The sequence below is a fragment of the Paralichthys olivaceus genome, chromosome 6, assembly GCF_024713975.1.
Source record: "Paralichthys olivaceus isolate ysfri-2021 chromosome 6, ASM2471397v2, whole genome shotgun sequence".
NCBI classification, from domain to species: domain Eukaryota; kingdom Metazoa; phylum Chordata; class Actinopteri; order Pleuronectiformes; family Paralichthyidae; genus Paralichthys; species Paralichthys olivaceus.
Genome location: NC_091098.1, coordinates 13028436 through 13053837, shown reverse-complemented (window position 1 = coordinate 13053837; position 25402 = coordinate 13028436). Strand labels below are relative to the sequence as shown.

The 25402-nt window shown below is 39.7% G+C and overlaps 1 protein-coding gene across 1 annotated transcript in view; it reads left to right on the top strand.

The window, feature by feature from the left end:
• casz1 (castor zinc finger 1) overlaps positions 1–25402 on the top strand; it is a 163360-nt gene that overhangs the window by 20693 nt on the left and 117265 nt on the right. The window contains exon 3 of the mRNA XM_069526243.1: positions 10057–10136. The gene's annotated coding sequence lies outside the window, so the exon portion shown is untranslated. The remainder of the gene's footprint in view (positions 1–10056; positions 10137–25402) is intronic.

The window sequence follows — 25402 nt, the reverse complement described above, 5'->3', positions numbered from 1 at the left end:
TGACAAAAGTATAATTACAAAAGTATGATCCAAACATTTCCACTGTGTTTTCAGAGAAAACACATGCTGAATGATCTCTTATGTAGGTATGTTCCCATACTGGAGTAATATTACATTCATAGGGAGATTTTAGAATTTTTTCATTTCTCATGCCTTTACAGTGTTCAGCTGGAAATGAGCTGATGTGTAAACTTTCCTTTGATGGTATTCTCATCCAGCTACTACCAGAGCCCTCCATAACAAAACATTTTAAACATGAAAATATGAATTTACAGACGACTGGTTAAAGAATCTGCCATTGGTTGGGACAAAGAAAATGAAGGAACATGCACAAACCTGGATAGTGGTCTAGCCCTTTTTTCAGCTGGATTCATTTACAGAACACATATGCTTTATTAGACATTACTGCACGGGAGAGCAGTGGAGTAAGAGCTCACTGAAATGAATGATGTGTTTTTAAGCAGGCTACTGTTTCATTGTTTTAGATAATTTACAAGGTAAAAGGTTTTGAAATCTGACTTTGGTAGTTTATTAAGTTGCCAAATAATGACAATGAATTGAAGGAGTGAAAAGTCTGGTATGAGTTGGTGCAGTGCATGGTTAATAGGAAATGTTTTGGATGTGACAGTGCTTTATAAAGGAACATGATGACTGCTAGCTTCTCCTCAGTGTTCAGACTGTAGGCACTTAGTGCGCCAGGTGTTTTGCCCAAGATCTTTCCATAAGACAAATGGAAAAGTGCCATATCCTTTAAACATCCCATTAATATGTCTTATAAGAGTCACCACAACTGAGCTCCAAAAGCTCAGTTTTATTACAGTTTCTCGTCTTTGTCAGACATAGCTTCCAGTTTACGTTTTCAGGTAATTATAGCGTTGTGCACACTAGAGTGGCACAAATTAGCACTTTGGGGGAAGAATCAGTTGGCTGGATGCCCATCATTGCCTGCATGGCCTGGACATGATAAACACACACGCACAAATGCCTGTAAAAGGCCCCCAAAGTGTGTGTCAACATTTTAATAGAGGATGTGTCTTGGCTCCGCACGACTTTGATTCAAGACTGAATCAATAACGTAAATGCCTTTTAGCACTGTTACAGGGCAGTTTTTAATGAAAATGAAGACGGCTCCTTGCTATTATTACTTCAGTTTTTCTACATTAATAATATTGTGCTTTCATAATAGGTGAAGAGTTTTTTTTTGTAAAAACAGGTCATCATGTATGTAACTACTCAATGGAAATAGATACGAGAAACAATTGGACTTATCCACATTATGTTGGATGAGCTCCAAACACACACAATGTTGTTCAAGGATGTTCTGACCTGGAACTTTTGGGTCAAATATCTTTTCAAGTTGTGTACCTGTTTTTTTGCTTGGTTTTAAATGCAATGGGAAAAAAACAAAAACATGAATACAGCAAAGAATCAAGTGTGATGATGCTGTATCAGTCTTTAGACCTTGTCTGTGCATGTGCTTAATGTGCAAAGAATCATGAAAGAGGTTTGATGTGGTCCGAAGACGTTTTCTATCACACGCTATGACAGAGGGCTTATGGCTCTGCTGTATCCTCTCAGAGCCAACGCTCGTGGTAGGAACTGCGGAACGGAGAGCAGCGATTCCGCCTTATTACATGTGGAATTTCCTCCCAGCTGATTGAAGTATCAGCATATTGATGCCATATTCCCTCCCACAAGAGCCAGGAGTTTTAATAATTTGCAGAATGAAGGGGGCAGATGAGAGGCTATCAAAGTCACGTACATTTGTTTAATCTCTAGCGCTGCCATTCACCAAATTTCCTCAAACAAGGAAGCCATTTATACTTCTTAGTAAGAAGCTATGTTGAAAGCAGACAACTAAAGCCACATTAGACAGTTGGCATTAATGTACTCTGTGGATATACTGTATAGTAATCAATACATGCCAAGAAATACTATATGTACTACATTTACAGTATGATCATGTGGAGGAAAAATAATAATAAGTAATCTCATGTCATTTAGCTGTTCTATGCAAAGTTAATGTAATCCTCTAATGTTTAGTGTAACGCATCAATCATGCAAAAATCTATTGTTGCATTAGCCTTGAAAGAACAATAATAATAAAAATGCTATAATGGTTTTAGCTTCCTTTCCATAAATCATGCTCGGAGGCTGGGGAGGGGGCATCTTAACTTGCCATTTCAGCTCATCTGAGCAGCTGAAGGGATGCTGAATACTGATATGATATTGAACAATAACCGGAGCTGCAGTTGGTCACTTTCAAACTGAAGTGGTTTGAAATACTGCACGACACAGTCAGTTGCTGCCTCTAACCGCAGCTGACCCAACACCTTCCACAGTGACATAAAGCAGTTTTCTGTTCCACAGCCACTCAACTAGGGACTGTAAATCAACAGTAAATGCATAAAAACAGTGCAAGGGTGAAGATTTATTGTAACACTGCAAATCCTTTTAAACAAATATTAAAATAAGACCCAAATCAGCCAGAACGTCGTATAACAGGTCATGCTCGCTTCAGTCTTGAGCCGGGGCCGCGGCGGCTGACAGGCTGTCTGAATTTACATCGATATTAACATTTGATTAATAACACAGCTTTCACTCTCAAGACTGGTCATGTTCTAAGTGTATAAATCTGTGATGTATGAACAAAATGCAAATAGAATCAACACATGATTGGAGCACATTGTTCTTTCCAGTGGTTCAACAGCACATTAGGACACGTATGTGAATGTAAATGCACAACAGTTAAAGCAGATCTCCTGTTAAATAACGAATCATTATACAAACAGTCATGTAGCAGATATCGTGAGAGAATTGATGAAGAGCACAGCTTTCAGATTCGATAAGTGCATTTCTACCATGTGGTTTCAACCTGGGACCTTCACGAGAGCTCGTCAGAGAAGTGCTCAGAGTGCTGCCTGGAGAGGCTTTTCGATTTCACTGAGAATACACTCGTACTGGAAAGTGGGTGGAGAAGATAATTCTCCAAAAGAGGAGAAAAAAAGGAAGAAACTACAACATTAATAAACCTTTTTAGTCGGCATAATCATTCATTTTGAACCTAAACTGAACAGAGCAACAAAACAAATCATTTTTTGGGAAAGAATACATGTATTTTAATGCCCTCAAGCAAAACTAATTAAAGACGACACCTCATTTGCATAAATAAGCATTATAATTTGCATGCAGGCACATGGGAATAGAGTCAGAAAAGAAAGCAATATTTTGCAGTCTGCTAATTTCATTTTATTCAGGATTTAAGCTTAATAAAGATTCATTTTGGAGGGGAAAGGAAAATAATCAAAGGGGAAATTTGAACTATCTCCAAAGATGCAGCAGCCTTCCATTCAAAGGGCTCTCTCTGAGTCACCAGATGACTCCTAATCTGGAGTGGCACTTCCTGGCCCGGCTCCAACACCAACTCCTTGAAAGGTAAAAAAATTTTAGAGCCCAATTTATTAGTATGCAGTTCTGGCATCGGGTAGAGAATTAATGGCGGTGACTGATAATGACTGTAATCGTGGCACAAATGGGGTGTTGAAATAGCAAACAACGGGCACAAGGCATGTAATGGGGATTTTATTAATTACCCGAGGTCCCTAGCATGAGCAGTCTCCAGGATTTACTGTGGCCATGCCAGCCGGTCGAGGAGGGGTTGGCCAGTCTAATCCGACAATGAAAGGGTCACTACAGAGACTGCAGCGCGGGCGAAGGGGAGTAAGGAGGCACGCTGCTGCACTTGCTTGAAAACTGCTCTATAATATAGTTACTAGCATCGGAAAGATGAGAGGGGCTGTATTCATTTGATTTATTTATTAGGGGGACTGGATCATGTCAAACATAAGAATCATGTCTTTTTGATGAAAAGTCACAAAGAGCTGGACTCGAGCACAAATTTGCTCATACATCAAGTGTTAAATTGCATAAGAAACACGTCAAAAGGCCTGAAACAATTCAGATGAATTACGTTCGAGAGTATTTTGATTAAGATATATGTAGTGAATGCAGTTGCCTACAATGAAATAATCTCCTTCTATATCCTTTGGTGGCTATTAGAAAAAGAAATCAACATATGGTAGCACTGCCAGGTAGGATAGCCCATTCACACATCAACTCATCAACAAGAGAGGATTGATTAAAAGTCCTTTTTATTACTCGCTGCATCCTTAATGGACGCTAGACTTTCAAAATGGAAGAAACAATTAGAGTTTTACTGCTTTGTGGGCACTACTGATTTATATAAATCACTGCACGGGTGTAAATTTTCCAATAAAAGACTGAACCACTCCTAGCATACATAATCAACATGTACACACTTGGTGCAGACTCTAGACTCACACAATCTCTCCTACATTGGTAGGACTCAGCAGTCACACCAGTTCAACCTCACTCAATCAACAGATTGGGTGAGATGATGGTATTTTGAAACTGTTTCTAAATGCTTTACCAGTGCTAATCCTCGTCATGACTTTAGGCCCCAAAACACATGTCCCAGAGGCAAAGCATGGCTATGACTACTTATATTTCAATGCTGTGTAATCTATAACATGTATGAAGATGAAATGAGAGTTTGTTTAAGTTCATTTACAGAGCCTTGGAGGGATTTCCCCAGTAAAGTGCAGTTTGTCCAGACATGCAAGAACACTGCATCGTATGTGGAAAACTATTGAGCTGTGTGTAAGAGGCTTAAATCCAATGCCAACTGCAATGACTGCTGACAAACAGTGTGATGTAGCTGATAGAGATGTTTGAGATGCTCCATTAAAGGCAAACAGTCAAATCTAGGCCTGTTGTCGTGACGCAGTTGTCCTGTGGTCACTGTGATACCCTCCACTGGAGCATGAAACAGGTGGGGCCATGCTGTGGAGTTTAAAGTGCCACTCCCTGTAGTCAATAACCTGAGTTTAAAATAGCATTTTAAAATTGCCTGGGTACCTAGATGCAATTAAAGTGACACTCCACCCAAAAATCTATCTTTAACGCATCAAATAACCACCCTCTGTTGGCTGGAAGGGTCAGTTTAAAAAAAAGTTTTTTTCTTTGTTGAGAAAGCAGCTGTGGTCAGGCTGTATTCATCAATCACAATTGGTCGTAAAGGGGGAAGTTTTCACAGAAAAATGGTATTAAAACTTTTATGTAACTGAAAACCAATGTTTCAGCATGGCCTGAAATATATCAAAATCTGATTAAGCAATCAAATGGAGGAAGGGCAATTTTACCTAAATTAAAAACTTGCATTAAAGGTACAATGTGTAGAACTGAGTGACATCTAGGGGTGAAATTGCATGTGGCAGCTGAATACCCCTCACCTCACCCTCCCCTTACCAACATGTCAGAGAACCTGTAGAAGCCTTTAGTTGTGATACAAACTCAAATGGTGTTTGGTTTTCCTGTCTGGACTACTGTAAAAAACATGGCGGCCTCCGTAGAGAGGACCCCCCTGATGTAAATATAAAGTATTTAAATACAAAGGGCCTCTTCTAGTGTATAGAAAACAACAATTAATAAAATTTTGATGACACATTACTGGGTTATTTTATATTCAATTTATGCCAATAGATTCTTTTCTCCTAAATCCTACACACTGAACCTTTAACTATATACCCCCCCAAAAAAGAAATCTTAATTAAAGTATGAAAATCTCTACACAGTGTTGGGAGAAGCCAAAAGTAAACAGGTGAGATGAGACACTGGAGAAATTTAAACAAACTATTATTGAAATCTATTTGTAACAATTTGTCCTGATTAAAAAATGCCCTGAGAGTGTAGAAAGACACACACAGACACACACACACACACACACACACACACACACACACACACACACACACACACACACACACACACACACACACACACACGCACACAAAAAGTAAGGTGAGCCATGTAATGGTGAACCTGGATGACTTGTTGCCCAAGTCACATTGCGTGACAAAGGTGTGTATATTGTACGGTATATTTATCTCATACTTGTGCCCAAGGGCAACAGTTGGTAAGGTAACCTCAGAAAATCTCATCATTCAGGTTCAGATTGTCTGTTTTTTTGTCGCACACTTGCTTTATGACATAGTGCTCAAAACAAAAGCATTTTATGATTTTATATGGCAGGCTTACAGCTCAACTTTCATAAATTCATTTTTGAGTTTCCATCACTACAGTGAGTGACCATCAGTGAAATCATAATTTCCAATCTGTGGGGTGCCATAAAAACCTCTGAGTGCCGAAGTTGCGTTTCACAGAAAAAACAGCCTATCCTCCTTCTGTGCTTATAACATTTGATTTGCAACAAAATAAGCACCAATTAACAGGGACACTTTATGTTTGAGTAAAGTCTCCTTGTGATCGGAATTCCGTTTTCATCACACAGCACATGTTTATGAAACATCACCTGATCAGACGTCTTCACGTGGGCGTAACGTTAACAGTCACTGAACAGTTAACACATTTCAGCTCCTGTGATTACTGTTTTATCACCAAAATCAAAATATGCACTTTTTCAGAACCTTCCCTCATTCACATGTTCTGACAAGGTCTTCACAAGTGGCTTGGCCCTGGGCTTGTGTTTATAGTATTACTGTGTACTTTAATGTACCTTGTTTTCACTTAAACATCATTTCTTAGGGGGGTTGTAGGAATTTTTTCACTATATAAAAACAAGTGTGAAACACACGACAATGCCAGCTGATTTTTAATACATTCCTTCCACTTCCTTCCATTACATTGTTAGGTCTTGTAAATATTGCCAACATTTAAGCACAGTAAGAGATCCGTACTGTTCATGGGGAGAAATTGTGTAGAAGTTAGGGTCTTTCAGAAATAAAATTTTTCTCACAGAATATCTCCTGCTAAATGAGCATTTCCTACACGTTGGCTTCTAACTGTCCCAGAAATAGTCATGACTCTAATGGAAAATACCAGAATCACTTGAGGAATACCCATTTCCCTGAAGCTTTGTGTTTTACCTGTACCTGTTCCATGGGTGTGTACATTGTTTTTCTCAAGTTGTGAGATCATGTGTGAAAAATGCATTGAAAAACAGTCATGCTGCAACGTATCAAAACCTGTTTTTACGCAATGATCAAGATATTTGAAAAATCAGCCCCATCTTAAAACACACAATGAATGTTCCTCTCTGCTTGTGTTTGTTTTGTTCCTCCTCTTGTCCTACCTCTGAGGCGAAAGGGAGAGACTTTGAAACTAAAGTTGGCAACATTCCTTGGCAGTGAAACACACAGAAGTATCACCTTATGGCTCAGCTTTTGAACACATGAAAAACACAAAGAGCTAAACCAGATGTTCAAGTTCTGATCTGAGAACAGATTGCATGTATAGCTAGAAAAGTGTCAAAATATAATACTTGAATAAATATTAACTTATTTTTTACTTTTTTTGTAGTGGTGCCAAAGGACTCATTACTTTCTAGGATGTTTGTACATTTGTGTTTCTGTGCTCATATACTTATTGATGGTTTATCTAAAACAATGTATGTTGGTTGTTCTGTCTATTTTAAGTAAAGAGTGTATTGAAACCATCACTACATATAGTAAACACTAAGATCTGCTGTTAATGTAAAATCACTTTAGCTTTTTTTAGTAAAAGCTTTTTCTAAGCAATACAGTTTTATGAATTTGCTATAAACAGGAAAACAGATATTTCCCGATTATTACCTGAACCCACTCTGAATAAGTTTTGTGTTAGTCGGAAGTAGGAGTCCCGTGGGTGTTGAGGAGGAGATCCCTCTGTGTTCCAGAGGTGTCTCAGACAGGCGTGTTGCCTCACCTGGTCCTGTGTTTACCTCAGATGGTAGGATTAGGAAGAAGCCATGTGGAAGATATGACTCTAATCCACCGTGCCTTTCCTTGGCATTCAGACACGGCTTTCTGCAACACTTCCGCTCTCCTAAAAGGTAGAGCAACACCCTCAAGGAATGTACGGAATATCAAGAGTGTTTTGAGGCTGTCAGAGCGTGATACAGCAATATTTTGACAGGCACACAGGGCACAGTGTGCCTTGTGGAGGAGGGTCGCAGATGGACTGTTAGGAGATCAGTGAGAGGAGGAGTTATTATAGGGTCTTGTAGTTCTCCAGTCATTAACCAACTGAAATATTCAGCTGCACAAGATGGATCAGTGCTTCCTATACTGTTTAACACAGGGAATAGATGAGCTCTGGCCCCTTTACCATCTTACTGCAATTAAACTCCACACATAAAGAAGAATAGAAAATATTTTTCCTGTAATAAGTACATTTCTTAAAGTCTTATGTTTATCTAAATCATCTAAACAAATGGACTAGCCATGTACTAACATGCATGATACTTGGCACATTGGTTCATGCTAGCATTTTATAAGTTCAGTATAATATTTAACAACAAATGTTCACAGTACTTTCTGTCTGCCTACCTGCCTATTTTTTATGTTGGAAAGTTAAATGTTATGTTGACGAAACTACAGATCAGGTTTGATATTTTGTTTATAGTTTGGAGTAAATATGTTTTGATAAAACAGTGAAATATTTCATTTAGTCGATTATTTGTTGAAAAGATTACAGCACGGCTATTATGAACTGAATAATACAGACATTATTGAGAAGGGCAAACCCCCATCCTGCTTTGTTTGATAACAGAATGTAACTTCTCACCAAACCTGTGCTTCTTATACCGAGATCCAGCTATGCTGATGTTAAGAAGACCTCTTGTCATGTCGTCTCTCCTTTTTTATGAATGTTCGCTCGTCAGCAGCAGCAAGCAGACAGTTAGACTAATTAATACTTTTCTGTTGATGTACACTGCTGCTTATCTAGCTGGGGAAACAGCCACAGCAGACAAGGTTTTATCAAACTGGGAAATAAGTATTGTTAAGCGCATCCCTAGTCTCAACTAAAGCAAATAACTTAATCTGGCTCTGTGACTTTGACTCTGACTTAAAGAACAGTGCTCCTAAATTCTGTGTTCATTGGCATAATTTGGTGAAGAAGATGTTTGAGGACGTCGAGGCGAAATCAAAGCCTAACATCACAGTCTTGATTGCGCTGTGGGGGAAGCAGATACAATTAGCTTCTCTCTGAGTTCATAGCTGTATTTTGTGTTTTTGGTCTGAGGGCTCGCCCTTGATGTCGTAACCACATCACCGCCTCCATCACCACTGGTTGAAAGCAAAACTCTTATTTATCCAACATGTTGATAATTAAGCTGTTCTCATTAGTGATATAATTGGAAATGTAATTAGCATTAGTAATAATTATTGCATTTAATACTTTTTCTCTTTAGTTATCAGGCTCATTCAAACTGGTAATTAGCAGTCATGAGAATTTCATACTTTTGTCCTAATTCATTTCAGTCACTCATATTTCTGTGGTATTTTACTGCACATCAATACATCATTACCACATTCATTTAGATCTTCCAATAAATATTACTACTTATTTAAAGAGCAGGAAAACTAGAACCACTGTTTTTTCCTCTATAACTGAAGCTTTACTTTACTTGTCAACCAGCAAAAGGAAGAGTGGGGTCTTAAGTTTGAGAAAAACAAATTGTTAGTCATGGCACCTTTAAAGATGACATGTTTCATTTGCTTGTCCTTCGTAGATCAATCCCCCTTCTTCCTCTGCCTTCTCCTGCCAGCTGTGGCCATATACTGGGATTCTCCCTTGGTCACATGAGGATGAAAGACAGAGTCAATACTTGGTTTTCCCCTGTCAGACTTACATTTGTCTGTAGAAGAGGCAGCATTAAAGCTTTTCATTATTCCGGTACAGGTTGTGCAAGAAACAAATGTACATCACTGTGTAAATATGAATTTCTTCTTTAAAACATTAAAACATAGTTTTCATTCAATCTTTGTGTAAATATTCTCCTGATTTTTCTGGATTTGAGATGTTTGTGACTTTGTGTAACTGCTTTGAAGATTCATTCATTTTTGTCCCAGCTGCTATTGGTCACGTTAGCAGTGGCATCCTTGGTGCAATCTGGTCAAATACTCTGTGCCTTAAATCTCTCATTTCAAAGAAAAGACATGTGATGGTAAACAGCTGTTTTATGTTTATCTACAGAAAATAGATGGCAGTAGAGTGAGCATTGGCCAGACGCGATAACTCCTCAGCGGACTCAACACACATTTTTCAACAGAAAGGTGAGTCTCAAAATTATACTTGTGTGTCGTACATGGTATAACAATATTTACTGTATATTTAATAGGTAGTGCAGTGCCCGTTCTAAACCTGCCTGTTTGGAATGGCCTGTTCTCTTTTACTTTGTTAATACTCTGGAGCTCTACCTCAGAATTATTACCTGTCATTAGTGAGTCCTCCTCAAACAGTTCTACAATATACTGTCAATTACTGTTTGGTTGCTGGACAGAGCATTTTGTAAACAGTCTATGGTGCAGAGTGTAGTAAGAAAACTTTGTGTTCATCCAACCCGGTTTATCTGCATGAAAATTTTATAGGCAAATTTTCAAATTGCACTAAACTCAGCACTGCACTTCCCCAGGCAAATTCCAAAGCACAAGCGAAGTGTGAGGCCGATTAGATTAATTATTTGCAAGATATGCGTTCCACATACAGACAGACGTTTGTGGATTTAGAAGGTAGATGTATTCAATTACTAAGAACGTGAAATTCAACTAAATGCTTTGTAATTCATTTATATTGAGCCATATTTCACACATTTACTATTTCTTTTTTTGTCCATGGGAAACACATTATTGGATCGTTGACTTTCAGAAAACACCAAACACTGTATTGTGCAGTATTGGTGTCACCGCTCCATGTTGAAGCTACACCTCCGTTTCCTGGAACAACTTAATTGTCTCAAACATGCACGCAAGCAGCACGCACGAGTCATGATACCCCAAGGCCTAGATTAATTAAGCTATGAAAACCCATGAGCAGAGAGCATTCAGCAGGTGCCTGTTTGCCTTGGTATGGGACTTGTTTTTGGCAGTGGTGCAGTGGCTCATTATAAATCTATAATTAAGTTACAATTTTATTTGCTTTTTTTAACATTCTGTCACAGGGGAACAACATGGCTTAAACCCTGATTCTGTTAAGTGCACTCTTGGCTATATTGCTATTGTATCCTCTATTCTTCCTCAGGAATTATACTTTGACAAATATGTGAAAAAGAGGCTGAGAGTGATACTGTGTGTGTGTGTGTGTGTGTGTGATAATGTGCGGGTTGTTAACCTGTGCCTCCTACAGGTGTTCTTGCTCTCCAGTCGCTGTCGAGGCACATCTCGTATTTCTTAGTATCTCTTGATTTGTTCTTAATCCAAAACAAGCTGATTTGCGCACCCCTCCCTCCCCAACTCTTCACAAAAACAAACATCACGCTCTCCCGCTGGGTGAAGGGACGGTCCTCAGAACCCCCACAGTTCAGCTCATCCCATGTTGGGGATGTGTTGGCAAGGCTAAGTGAACGTGGCTCTCTCAGGGCAGCGTCTGTTGTTTTGAGTCACCTGCCAGCAGAGAGGGAGGATGAGACGTGGAGCCGGAGCCCTGGAGGAGGGATCAGCAGGGCTGTGGGAGAGAATCCCCCTCGCCTACAGGGTGGTCAGACTGAATGAGAGTCACCACCACGGCGTTAACGTTTGCCAAGAGCTCACAATGTGGCCTGTGGAGGGGCAGACTGGGCAGGAAATTGAGGTTAACAACATGGTTACATATTAAACAGTGCTTGGCTGTGCCCATAGGATGTGCAATGTTAAATCCTTGTACGGCCAAGCATGTTATTAAGTAATGAAATCTGCAAAAATAGTTGTATTCAATTACAATATTTGTGGTTCTTTCTGGTTATGCTATTTTAAGGAACTAAAGATCAAAAAGACATTAAAATTATAATGAGGTTATGGCCCATTTGCTGTGGAAAGCTGCGGCGCGGATGATGTTGAGTTTGTGGTTTTAATATCTTTGGCTTATTGATTTCTGACTTAGTACTGTTTCTATAATCCTACAACTCAAATTTAAAAAAAGTTCCAAACAAATGCTCAAATTAACCGTATTATACCTATCAGTATTACACTGTAACTATAAGTTAACTGTCCTAAACTGTATACAGAATGCAGAATAGATAAGTTTAAATTCAACAATCTACAGCCCCAAAGTCACATAAAGTGGAGCAACTGGTCAGCAACGGATTGTTTTTACAGGTGTTAATTGTACATTACAGTACAGGTCTGAACACTGGTTTTCACAGCTCAAGTCTTACGAGTGAATCTCGCCGCTTTCCTTTACTCTTTCCCCCACTGTGCTTTGCCCAGGGGAGAGACGCCTTCTACGTGTTGTAATAAGGGTAGCTGATATAATGAAGGTCATTGTAATCAGAGCTAATGTGCCAAGGAGTCAAGACACTGTAGCTTTATTTGCCAGTAAGGCCCGGCATTTGGTACCCATGGGGATCAGGCTGATAGTGTTATCTTTGCTAACCTGACTCTAATACAGGCCTCGCTCCGCTGTTTGTGTCGGTGTCGGAGCTGAACTTTTCCCAGCGATCCCCTCTGCATGTGGACGGCCGTGGATTGGGCTCCACTCCGCTCCATCCCGGTTAAATCCCTTCCCTAGGTGTTTGGCTTTCTCTAGGTTCACACACTGTATTTAGAGAGCGGCGCTCCCTCTCTCTGACTGTCTGGCTTGGAAAACAGACTGGGCTCACGTACACTTCAATTGAATGTACTTGACATAGAAACATTACATTGGCGTCTGCTGAGGACCGGCTCGGAAGAGATGACCTCTAAATCTAATCCTGTCCCCCAGGATATGCAAATGTCCTCAGCTCAAATTTGATTTGTTTTTGTCAGTTCAGGACACAGCAGTTTGTTTACAACTGTTATCCACCGCGGTGTAAAAAACTAGTGGCGCAAATACGCAATTCTATTTAACAGGACGTTTTACAACCTTACTCACCAGACTGTTTTGATATTAAGGTCTTGTATAATTTCTCCGTACACTTTGGTATTGAAATTGTTCTTCTCTTAATGATATGTGACATGATAAATAATATAGTAAAGGTTAGCTATCAATGTGATGCACGTCTGATGACAGAAACAAAAAATTTACTGTAGTATTACATTATTGTTTAGGTTATTTGTAAAATTGTAAAAGAAATTGAATAATGAACAATATTAATAACAAGAGGAGAGGACTTATTTGAAACCTTGATATATCCACTCAGTAACTGCAGGGTCACAGCTGTCTTGGTCATCAGTTTGCATTAATGAGATGTCTGATGACCCTTATGTGACTGAATATTTATCAGAGACCCAAAGTCCATAAAATCTGAAATAAAACCCATGTCCAGTGGGGATCCTTGAAGGTTGATTAACATTTCTCTGTTTTTTTCATACTTGCCTTTTTAATGCTCCGCTTTCTGTTAGAAACATCAAAGGGCTTTTTTCCCTCCTCTTCTGAGCACCTCCAGAAAAAAAACACGCTACCCATATCTAACCCCATGCAAGTCCCCTGGTCCCATCATTCAAACTTCTTTGTGGCTTCCTAGAGGACCACGGTGAAATGATCTCTTTTGTTTCGCATCATTAGTTCCATCTGTTGTGCGAGCAGGCCTGTCTGTTCCGGAGCATGGCAACGTGATGGTCGCCAGGGGCGACTGGAGACGCTACCGTCCCAGTGGCTTGTGGCTCGACCTCCGCCACCGCCATTGCCTCGTCCGTGATCCCCGTGACACCCTCACACTCGCTTGACTGTTTTTACTTATTTATTCATACATCTGTGGAAAACAGAAGCACACATTTACGCGAAGGACGGCTAATTCAGTTGTTGTTTGAAAGAATTAAGTGGAATAATGTTAATGCAACTTGTACATTTCATTGATACAATATTGCTGAAGAGCACAGTTTATAAAGTTCTTTTAGTGAAGCAATATAGGATTGTCTGCAACATTTAAACTGGTAATTGTTTTTATGTGGCTGATCAAATTTTTGTAATCTTTCCGAAGGGATTTCATGTAATTAAATACAAATCACCTATCTTGTCGGTTTTGTGTCGTGTGTCCACTCTTTTTGGAGAACAGGCGTTAATAGGTCAGACTTGTGTACTTATTTTCCTGCAGTTGCGAGTAAATGGCGCGCCAAACAGATGTAGCATTTTCTGTCAACAAGGAAATATTTTATTCATGATTTACATGAATGATAAATCTTCAGAAAGTCTTAGCGCTGATGGGCATACACAATTTAACATCTGTCTTCCTCAGAATAATTAATCACACACCAGAACACTTGGGACTCAGTGTTGGATTTTTCCTCGTACTTTGCTTGATCTAATTACTTCTTTAAATGCAGAGCATTCTTTAAAGAAGACGGGAATTATTTACATCCCAACCATGTGCTGTGCTAAAGCACAACCTAGGAAAGATACAGGAAAATCCTGTTCTTGTCAAGATTTCCTTTTTCGCCCTATCCCTGTGAAACCATGCAAACCCCACCATTCCTACAAGAAAATGTGGCCTTCTAATTATAATTCGTAATTCCCAAATGAATATTTCCATAATGTCTCCTGAGTGAATTGCTCTGGCCTTATCACCATAGTGTGAATGTTCAGCACAAGGGCATCTGTGTGCATGTCAATGCGGAGATCACCAGATCATTTTCATTGAAGATGGAGCCATCAAAGGTCATAGCCATCCAAATGACCTAACCTTGCAATGTAACACCTGGGTGTAAAAGTGGACTCATCCTATCTACTGGGATGGGTGTAATGTACCTCTAATGTATAAAGTGTGGAAATAAAATAAGAGTTATAGGTTGGTGGAGGAGCTACGGTGTGGGCTGGAGAACACTGTAACTCTATAGGGTGAAATAGCTGTGTTGGTATCACCCGAGGTGACAGGCTGTTGCCAGAGTGCTGTATTTGTTGGAACCATTATGAAATAAAGTCTGTGAAAAAGGCCAATATTCAGTTTGAATTGATTCCCGGAAAACACCAGAAGTGAATATGCTTTCATTTTGATAGTATTACTATGGATAAAATGTGTTGTGTCAGTTTCACCCCACCATTACTTTTCTCCATTAAGGCAAAACCGACTGATTTTATTTTTGCCCAGTCTATTTTCTGTGATAAAATGAAAATGTGAGAGCTTTATTAAGTCTGAGTGACACCTAAAGCTGAGAGCCAACAGGAAAATAAGTCATGTAGGATCTAGTTTCAGTTCATTTTTGCTCAATTCCCATCTCCTGATCAAATACTGCACTTTCCAGTAGGGGCCTAATGGGAGTGTCAAGTTCACAGAGGCCCTCTCTCTTCCTCTGACTCCATTACCCGATAACAGCACTGGTTCTGCCACTTATTTGCACAGTGCAGTTGAGCTTGGCTTTTGCTCTGCACATTTGTAGCAGGTTGTAATAGAAGCTTTATTGAGGCCATTTTTATTAATTTCTACAAATCTTCCCTGCGCATGCTTCCAAGTTGCTATGGGCACTCGACCATCTCATTTTCTTTTCTATTTGCACTGCTCTTTTTTGTGAAGCTTTTAAATGCTACTCCCTTTTTAAGCCAAACAAACATGACCACCGATTTCTTAGGTTCAGGGCCTTTCAAACAACCTTTCAATAAAACAAGCTCAGCTGTGAGACATGCAGGATCTCCCATGCTGGGCAGCTCTGCTGAAAATACCTTCCCTCCTGTTTCAAAGCCATCAGCTTTTGGTTCCCCCAGGAGAGCCAGCATTATCCTGCAGGGTTTATTTAAACTTGTGAGGAGGGTCTTGCCTTTTTTTTTCACGCAGCAGTATATGTGACATTTAGGAGAACCTCGACGCGTATGAAAGTGATTTTATTTGGCTTATCAAACCAAATATCACAGCCAAAGGTGTTTCCTGTTTCCTGTGACAGGTAAGTGGTGACATGTTTTAGAAATGGTCTGTGTGATGCTGGGCGGGCCACACCTGCGCCTCGACTGCCGGTGACATAAGTAAACGATGATGGATGCTGAGATGCCTTGAAGGCCTGCTGCGTTTGCCAGACTTTTAGCGCTTTGCGATACAGTAACCTGAAAGGTGAGAGGAGGAACAAAGAGTGGAAGAGGATGGAAATAGACAAATGAGGAACGATGTCAAACTCATCCTTTGCAGCTTGATAGTTAGGTCCCTTACTTGTTTTTATTGACCTTTTCCATTTTCTCTCCCATTTCTATCTTCGGCTTAAGATATGCCACTTAAATAAATGTCATTTGACCATCTCTAGTTAAAGTGTCACGCACTGACATGGTATTTTGATAGAATCCATTCATATGTTGATAGTTGATCAATTCTGGCTGTTCCATTGTACAGAGAAGCATTTTACTAAATAAGGGAGCTTGCAGTGCATCCTTTTTTAAATCATCCCTCCTTAACTGCCTCTTAAATCGTCCAACTGGTCAGTGTGAGCTTGTTACCTTTTTGTACCATCTTGGGAGGACAACTATGCTTTAGCTTAGACATTATTGGACCATTAAATCGCTGCCCCTCCCACTCTCAAGCACTTTCAGTTCTGTATAAATGCATCGGAATTACTTCCAGTGGGGGGTGGTGCAAAAAGACCACTGGAAAGGCTACTTATTCTCTTAATGATGTCTTGTCCTTTTAAAAGTCGTCATCTTCATTCACAAATGGATCTTCAGTGGAGCACCCCAGGGACTGAGGTCATCCTAACCTTCTTGTTCCAGCACAGGAAGTTACTTTCTGTGAAATGAGGCGGGACGGTTTGTGTTAAAAGTTGAATTGTTGACGGGGCTGGTGGTGGGAGTGCGATGCCATACACCACACAGTAATTATTACAGGGGCGGATTAGTTGGCAGACATTTATGATTAATTTTCTGCCTACTAATAGCTGCGGCAGGAGAAATACTGTAAACACAATATTAATGCTTTTGAATAAGTGTTAGATATGAAAGATGAATCCTTCACTGACAGCAGTCAGAGATCTTCTTTATGAATGTTTTCATATATTAAAACTTGGCGCCATCAGCTTCATCTAGTAGTTATAAACACAGTGTTTTTGAATTTCAGCGTGCATTGTGAAATAAGTTAGGAATGTTTCTCATGGGAGTGCACAAAACGATAATCCATCCATTGACAAGCTTGGGCATTACAGTATCAACACCCATTTATTATGGGGAGTGTCATGGTTACACGAGTGCATTGGAAAATGTGGACTTTTTTTTTTTTGTTGAGATTCTGTTAAAGGTAATGGAGTTTGTAAAAAAAGGTTTTTCTATATAAAACCTCTCAAAACACTCACATTATTATTATCTTTCCAAAAAAATGCTAAATAATATGTTGTTATGTTTTTGTTTGCGTTTTTTTCTTTCTGTCTTTCTGTTAGTTAGCAGGATTACCGCGTAACTTGGTGGAAGGATGCAGTACTGGTCAGGGACAAACCCACTAAATTTTGGTGTGGATCCGGATATGTTGGGGCAGATATAGGAATATTATTTTACTTTCTTTGACATTTAATTTTTCAACATTTTCATTGATTCAGACATATCAGTGAAAATGCTTTTTTCGTATGGATCTGAATAAAAATCTGGGTCTAGTGGAATTTAAAGTGGTTTCATAAGGGTGTAGGTGTTTATCAGCCACTGCATGGTAAGAAATAGAGCTATGAACCTGTGTGTAGCTGGTAAACATAATGTGGCCTTAGCTGTAAGGCTTGTCTTCATTGAAGGTGACTGTTGGGCCTTGGCGGAGTTATGCGCTCTACTGAGTGCAATTCTACTTTATTCATTTATTTTTCAGATTTAAGATGAGTGTATTTGAGCAATAACAATCACCAAGGGATTAAATGACTTTTCTCTCATCTTATGGTTACATTTACATTTCCCAATATCTGACTCAGGTGAATCACAGTTTTGTTAATTAAAAAACTCAGTCCTAATGATCAAATGAATAATTGTATTAATGACTAGAGTTAATAAAAACATATGTGGTTTTTAGTGACTTTTCCAACTCACCTGAACATGCTTGAAAAGGATTTGAGCTTCAGAAATGAATGAGGGGTAGTGTCAATACAGTGCTACAAAATACGACTGTACATTGATAATATTACTGTAATTTTTTCTCCTGATCCCAGCACCTCTGGGCTGAATACAAGCACACATCAAGTGTGTGAGGTGTAGCCAGTGATATACATGACATGCGTCTCTAAGGAGCCTTTGATTTGTATAATATCCTTCAGACAAGGTCATAGCAGTGCCTACTTCTTTGAAGATAGAGGGAAGAGAACATGTTCCCCCTCCACTGTGCCTGTGGAACAGAACAAACGTGAGATCATGGTGTCGAGGGGCTTCCACTCTTCAAAGTTGATATGAATCAGACATGAAACGGTTTAGATAAAGTGATAGTTATCTTGATTCCTGGCGCCGTCCATTGAATAGACAGTAACGCGCGGGGAAGCTGAATAGTGGCGTTTTAGTGTGAAATCCTAGGGAAATGTATCCATCTGGTGTATGAATAATTTAGACTGCTCAAGTTGGTTCCTGTTGCTGTTGTGTTTGCGCTCAGCTTTCTCTCTCGGCTCGGCACCCCCGACCACCCGCCCTCCCTCCTTGACATCACTCCTGAGGCTTGTTTGTGATGCTTAAAGGGAAGTTGGGCCACATGAGGGATCGTGGGGAGGAGAGACTCACTTCTCCCTCTCCGCTGTGCTTTCTCTCTCCCTTCTCCTGTCTTTCCTGGACCTACACAAACCGCAGATAACAGTTTAACACCCACCGGGACACATCCTCCATCACGCAAACAATGGCATATAGCATGTGGAGACACTGCAGATGCAGAGAAAACTGTAAATGTTGGCTGGTGTACACTTTCCGCACCATTGAAATTTGAAAGCCTGGACTTTAACAGTTTAAATGCAATCTTTCTTATGCACTAAACATTGTGTTAATGTGACTTGGTGTAATTAGATTTTTACCTGACATTTATAAATGTATCATGCAGCACTTAATAGAGAAGCACCAGAGCTGGAAAAATGTATACATAGAACACAAGTGTATAGATTCAAAACGCCGAGTTGCCTACACACACTGATCCGACTTATACCCAATTTAAATATTATTATTCAAACTACACGGGTTGTGTCAAAAAAGAACACAGACATGTTTGTGGACAAATCCACTGATATGCGAGGTCAGCTACCACTTGCCATGCATTGATAAATTATATTGTAAAAATGTGAACATGCTCAGGTGGAGTTGGGTCCTCTGGTGTAATCCAGTCCCTGTCTTTAAATGAACCAGTCAGGATGGAGGGAGAGAGAAAGAGAGAGAGGGAGGGAGGAGGGATGAGGAAGGAGGGAGGGGGATGTGACAGGCCCTTGGAATCTCAACCTCTCTCTCCTGGCGCCCGCACTAATCAACCCCTGTAATTTATGCAGAAAATATGATTTATATTTAATTTCACTACACTTGCATTGTTAATTTGAGATGTAATTAACGCGTCGCCACGGCAACTAATTTCTCAATGCCGTAAATTATCACCGCCTTTTCATCAAAATTCAGTTACTTTGGCTCCTGTGCGCAGTGTTGTGATGCAATTAGGTTACCAGGGCAACCCCAAAGTGTTAATTTTCTTTTGTTGTATTGCAGCGAGGCAGAAGTTTTTATACCACAAGTCATACTCACTTTTTTGGATGAACAAAGAACTTGGATTTTTCTTTCTTACGTGAGTTAAAAAAGAAGAGGAGGGAGCAGGGGTGTTAAACGGTGTCTGTGGAACATGCTGCTCATGAACTCAAGTACACAACACTGCTCACTGCTCTCCCCAACACTTGTTATACTGTTGTGAAGTCAACTGATTTATCGCTGAGAATTCTCTGCTATTGCAAGTAGAGGTGTCTCAAAGTTGTCCTTTGGGAAAGGGCATATTTGTCAAAGGGAATCTATATAAATGAGAAATGTGTTCATTGTTCAAATTTAAGAGAGCTTGGTCTTTCTCCCCTCTCCGCAGACCCCCCCCACCCACTCTCCCTCCTCTCTCTCCCTGTCTGTCTCATACATACAAACGCGCTCACACACCACAGCACATTTTCAGTACTCGCACTCCTTTTATTCCCCCAACAGTGACTGTGAAATGACTCGATATTTTAATCAACTGTATCTAATTTGCACTCCAGCAGAAGATAGGGCCACATGTGTGCCGTAGTTGCCCTGGCTGGCACTGAGTATGCCCACCGGATGGCTCTGAGCCGCCCCGGATTGCCACACTTGCCAGTCTCTGTGGCCCACTCGGCCCAGCCATCTCCAATCCATCCTCCCTCAGCCGGTCTTCAGTGGAAATATCAGGTCATTGGCTGCTAAGCTCTGGTTAACTGCAAAGGTAATTAAATTTGTAAGCAGGCTTTTTGAATCTTTTTAGCCTCTTCGGTAATCCCGGCAGGGATTACAGCATTTTTGAAGCGCAGCTCCGTTTTGACACCCTTGCAGAAAGGGGGCAACTCCCAGTGACCAGACTGGATCACGACAGCCACAGGCCCATCTGTCTGACAGATACAAAGCACATGATGTGTGTTTTACTGTGCATATACACAGGCAGGAATGTCAGGAAAAGTGTTGGTTGTTACAAAGAGCAGCTCTGCCAGGCAGATTAACTAAAGCACCTCTGTGTTAATTTGTATGTTTGTGCCCGTGGTGTCATTTCTTTGAAAAAATTGTAATAACAAGCTAATTGATTATTTGATACCCACTGGCTCCCTCAAAACAAAAAAAAAGAAAATCAGTTGCCTAACGTGGTTAATACATTTATTTTACTATATATATTTTTAGATTTTCAGTAGTGCTGCCACAGCGGATAAAAGAAAATAAGTCTGTGAAGTAGAGAATCCCTTTTTTTATATCACAATATTGTCCCTGCAGACTTTAAACAACTGTTTGACATTATTTGCAAAGACAGCAGAATATAAGATGATTCAGTGTACGCTCTCTGTAGAGGGGGATCATGGGAAGAGGCTCGGCAAAAAAAAATCCTCTTTCTCACAACTAATTTGATTTAAAAGCATATTCCTGGTATCATTTTTGCCTGTTTTAAATCATAACGTAAAATGAGTGACATTGGTTCCTGTGTAGAAGACATGGCAGTTATTTGATCATAACTTCCACTGCTTTGATCCCTCCCTGTCTGATCTTTTAACTACAGATTAACCCCACCTCAGAGTTTAAAACAAGCGCACACTTGTCTTATGTATCCCACCTATGGTAAATAACAGGCATTATGTAAAATCTAAAATCTATTCATCACGTCCAGATCAGTAAAGTGCTGCATAGTCTGCAGTATGTGGCAACAGCCGTTTTTTACTGTATGATTCTGCCACAAAGACAGCAGCTTCAGTTTCTAGACAGAAAACCAACCTTAGTCCACTGATGTCAAACTTTGTCGAAATAACAATTAGAAGTCACTACGTGGCTGCTCTGCCTGATCAAAAGCAGTGTGATAGGATATCAAACCTGTCTGGTGTGTCTGGCTTGATTAGAACAATGGTCAGAGATATCCTTGCTTTTGCCCCGATGGATGAAAAGTGCAGCAAATGTGAGGAAAGGTCATGAAAAAAGTTTTTTTTTCTAAGTAACTGACTGTAAAAACACTAAGTTGATTAGACTTGTTTATTTATTCAGGTCCAAAAGAGTATTTGCTTTTGTCGCATTTATTCCCATTTTGCCAGCACAAGGGGCCTTGGAAGACGAGTTACCAAGGAACACAAAATTTTAATTAGTGTATTTTAATCATTCAGGCTTTTCAAGCTAATCCACAGACCCCTGAGAATTCCCAAGATGCAGCTCTGTGCTGCTTTACCATTTATTGTTGAGTCTATTATAATTACTGTTAGCAGGTGGGGGCAGGGAGACGTTTATTATGTTTTTCCATCTTTATTATAATTACCAGAAAAAAATGAAAGGATGCTGTTTCATTAAGTTTAGAGATGATGCCATTTTCCCCCTGTTTTTCCTCTCAATCTCCTTCCTGCCTTTGTTCTGTAATGCTATTGTGCTGGCTTTCATTCCAGCGCTTTCATACGTTGCACAGCTTTATGAGAAAAAAACAACAAAAAGAAACAGATCTCTTATTAAGAACAGAAGAGGGTAAAGATGGTCTTAAAGAACTTAATTTCTGAGACAGTTTTCCCTCTCTCTTTTTTTCCTTCTTCATATCCAAGCAGTGCTCAGAGAATGAAGTTGATGCATCCTCTGAAACACAATTGTTTAATAGAGTTGGACTGGGATCAGAACAGAGATGCAGAAAGTAGAATATGTCTGCCTCTCTTCCACACTCGTCAGTAATGAAAGATAAGAGGACTGCAGTAAATCTTTAAGCCCCATGCTTTTGGTGCTCTTCAGGGATTTTAGCATCTTGCAGAAATATTTTATGTTTGTCTTTTTGTTTAAATATTATTTTGCCACTGCTGCTTCCTCTTGAGTCCTCGATGTAGCCCACTTGTGCATCCAAAACAATCAGGAGGCGAAAGTTTTGGACCAAGTAAACAGTTTTTTTCTCCATTAGATCCTTTTTGTGGCACTTCTTAAAAGTTAGAAATGGACATCCAACTTTTAGCACAGGGGAACTTTTAAAATGAAGAGAGGCTGCATTTAAAACCGAGCGTCTCTTTGTGTGACAGAGAAAAATGTATCAGCAGCTTCTGTGGATGTCATGGGTTGACTAGTTGATCGGAGCTTGTAGTATGGTTATGTTGGAGTCAACTACATCACATAAAACTTAACGCTTGCCATCATTTCAATGTCTGTCAAGGGCACCATTTTGGAAATGGAGCTCATCAATTTTCCTAAGTGAGCAGATTTGAAGCTGTCACTTGGCTCGAAAGCAGTGTACTAAAGAACTTTATTTCAGAGTGATGTCATTAGACCTCCAGTTATGTGAATTGATGCTGCGCCGTAAGTCTTTGTTCATAAACACCTGAAGGGTAAAAATCATCTGAAAAGACAATTTGCATTTTGCTTCTGACGAATACAAAGCACATTACTTGCTTTAGCACAAATACAGATTTCAACAGGCTATAAAAATCAATCAGCAAAATATGTTTGCAAACTCTGCAGGTCACAAAAGCAAAGTTAAAACAGCAACATTAATTATTATTATTATTATTTATTTTGGTGTGGCATTTCTGTATAATTTACCCAAGTCAAAACAAGATGCTACAGTATATGCAGACAGATTCACTCTAGAGATCAACAGTGGAGCTCAGTTTGTAAGAGAACGAGGTGCTGTGTTTGAATGTGTACTGTTTCATTTCGTTTGATTGGTTCTATTTGATCTGACGACTATAAGAGAAGGTTTCAATGGGAGTTTTCTGTGTAAAACCAGCCTGTTGAGCCAGTTCTTGGTATTTAAAGAAGTAAGTGTAAATAAATACCAGAGACAATGTTGTGATGGGATCACACCCATAGATACTTGGTTGCCATAGACGACCACACCCATATCAGAACTCAACTGTACAATTTACACCTGTGAAGTTTTGTGACTCACTGCTATTGCAGTGGTAGTTCCTGTTTCAGCAGGTGTCTGCAGGACCTTATTTTATCATGGTAACATGTTTACTTAGTGGTTCACACGAATAAAGCTCCAAGAAAAAGTAATATCTAATAATACATTATATCCACTAAGTATATGTAGCATGTTTGTGAAATATGGTTCTGATATTTAGTGATGCTCCAGGGTTGCCAAGAAAACCCCATGTATTTGAACCAATCATTGACCTCAAGACCCCAGACTAGCACAGCTGGTCAGAGGGATCCAGAAACCTTTGGTTGGCATTGTTGGTAAATGTAGACCTGCCACTGTTGAGCTAATACATTTTGAGAAGCTGTTCCTTCAGGGTTGGTTTACATTTGGGATTGTTGTCTGTGACTAGTTGGATGTGCTTGTTTTGAACTTTACTCCTCTCCATTCTGCCTCTTGGACTGTGAACTCTCTTCTCTCCATCCATTTCTGAAAGTAGTGTTTTTAGCACCACGTCATTGCTCTGCTCTGGGATGTTTTTGAGGGCAGGCGAGAGAGGAGAGCGAGCAGTGATCTCAAGAGGATATTTTTCATGTTTTCATGAAAAATTCCACATCTTCTCATGAGGTGGCGTTCAGGAAAAAAACCCCAGATATATTTCGAGACAGGTCCTTGGAAAAAAATAATTAATAGACCTGAGGTGTGAAAGGCTGCGCTGATGCAATTATAGAGTCTTTGTGAAGTGTCAGGATTTTTGGAATTATAAAATCACTCTGGATTGGCAGCAGTAATTACAGTTGGTGAAAAACATACCTTTGCTGATACAGGACATCCACTGCCCAGTATTTCCACCCTATTTAAGGCTTTACCAGCTGGCACTAAGATTTTTCTGCTTTTTAATTACTAAAAGTTATGGAATGTATATTTTTACAACTTTATAGTATGTGTTCTGTAGATTACATAACATCTGTAGATGTAAGATGAATAATTATACTATAATATGAAATATAATATTTTAATTACTGGCAACAATTATTTGTACTAAGCCTTCTCAAAAAGCATCACAGGTTTTAAACATCACAATCAGGAAACAGGTCTCTGGGAGTATGACTGCATATGAAGAAAAAGCAATTAGCCCCTGAATAGAAATCTTGATGGTGTGTCCTTTCTCAATGAGCCACTGTGAAAAGTGGGATCTAATTGTATCAGAGGTCACGATTAAGTTGCACAGTTCTTATCCAGGTTCAAAAAAGACATTGCTGTGTATAAATATCCCTGAGTCGAGAATAAATGCTGTCTGTGGTACAGTTTTTATTGGACCTCTCAGTAGCATGGCCTTGATAAGCTTCGTGGAATAATAATGAGTGCATCTGTTCCTTCACACACAGGCAGCCAGGTGATGTTTAGGTTTTTGTATAATAGTGGGGCAAGTGATTCCATTAGCATCCATGATGGGTCTCCTGGGGTTCTTCAGGACAGAAAACCTGTATACTGGTTCTGCCTTCTTTCTCTCTCTTTTTTTTACTTTTTAATGAGCTTGATGTCTGTTTCACAATGATGCAATACAGAGGCTCCTCTCCCGGCCTGATCCAAACATCCATGTGCTCAGTGTGAGTGAGGCAGGCGAGCCAGGTCTGATAAAAGTGACATTAAACCATCAGACTTCTCCCCTCACCCTGCACCCACATCCACATCGTACAAATTACTGCTCAATTTGGCTGCAATCATGCTCTTAACATGGAGCTGGTTTGGAGAGGAGCTTTTCTAATTATGGGCAATCTGTAAAAGATTGTTGTTGTGATTACGGCACAGACATATGTATGCCCGAGTGCAGAGCACATACAAAATTGACACCAGCAGGCAAAAAGCCCCAGAATGACCCTGGTTACGTGCTGTAAATATATTTTTGACGTATAAACAGTTATTTGCCATGACCTATATTAAATCATATATAGAGAAAATACAAAT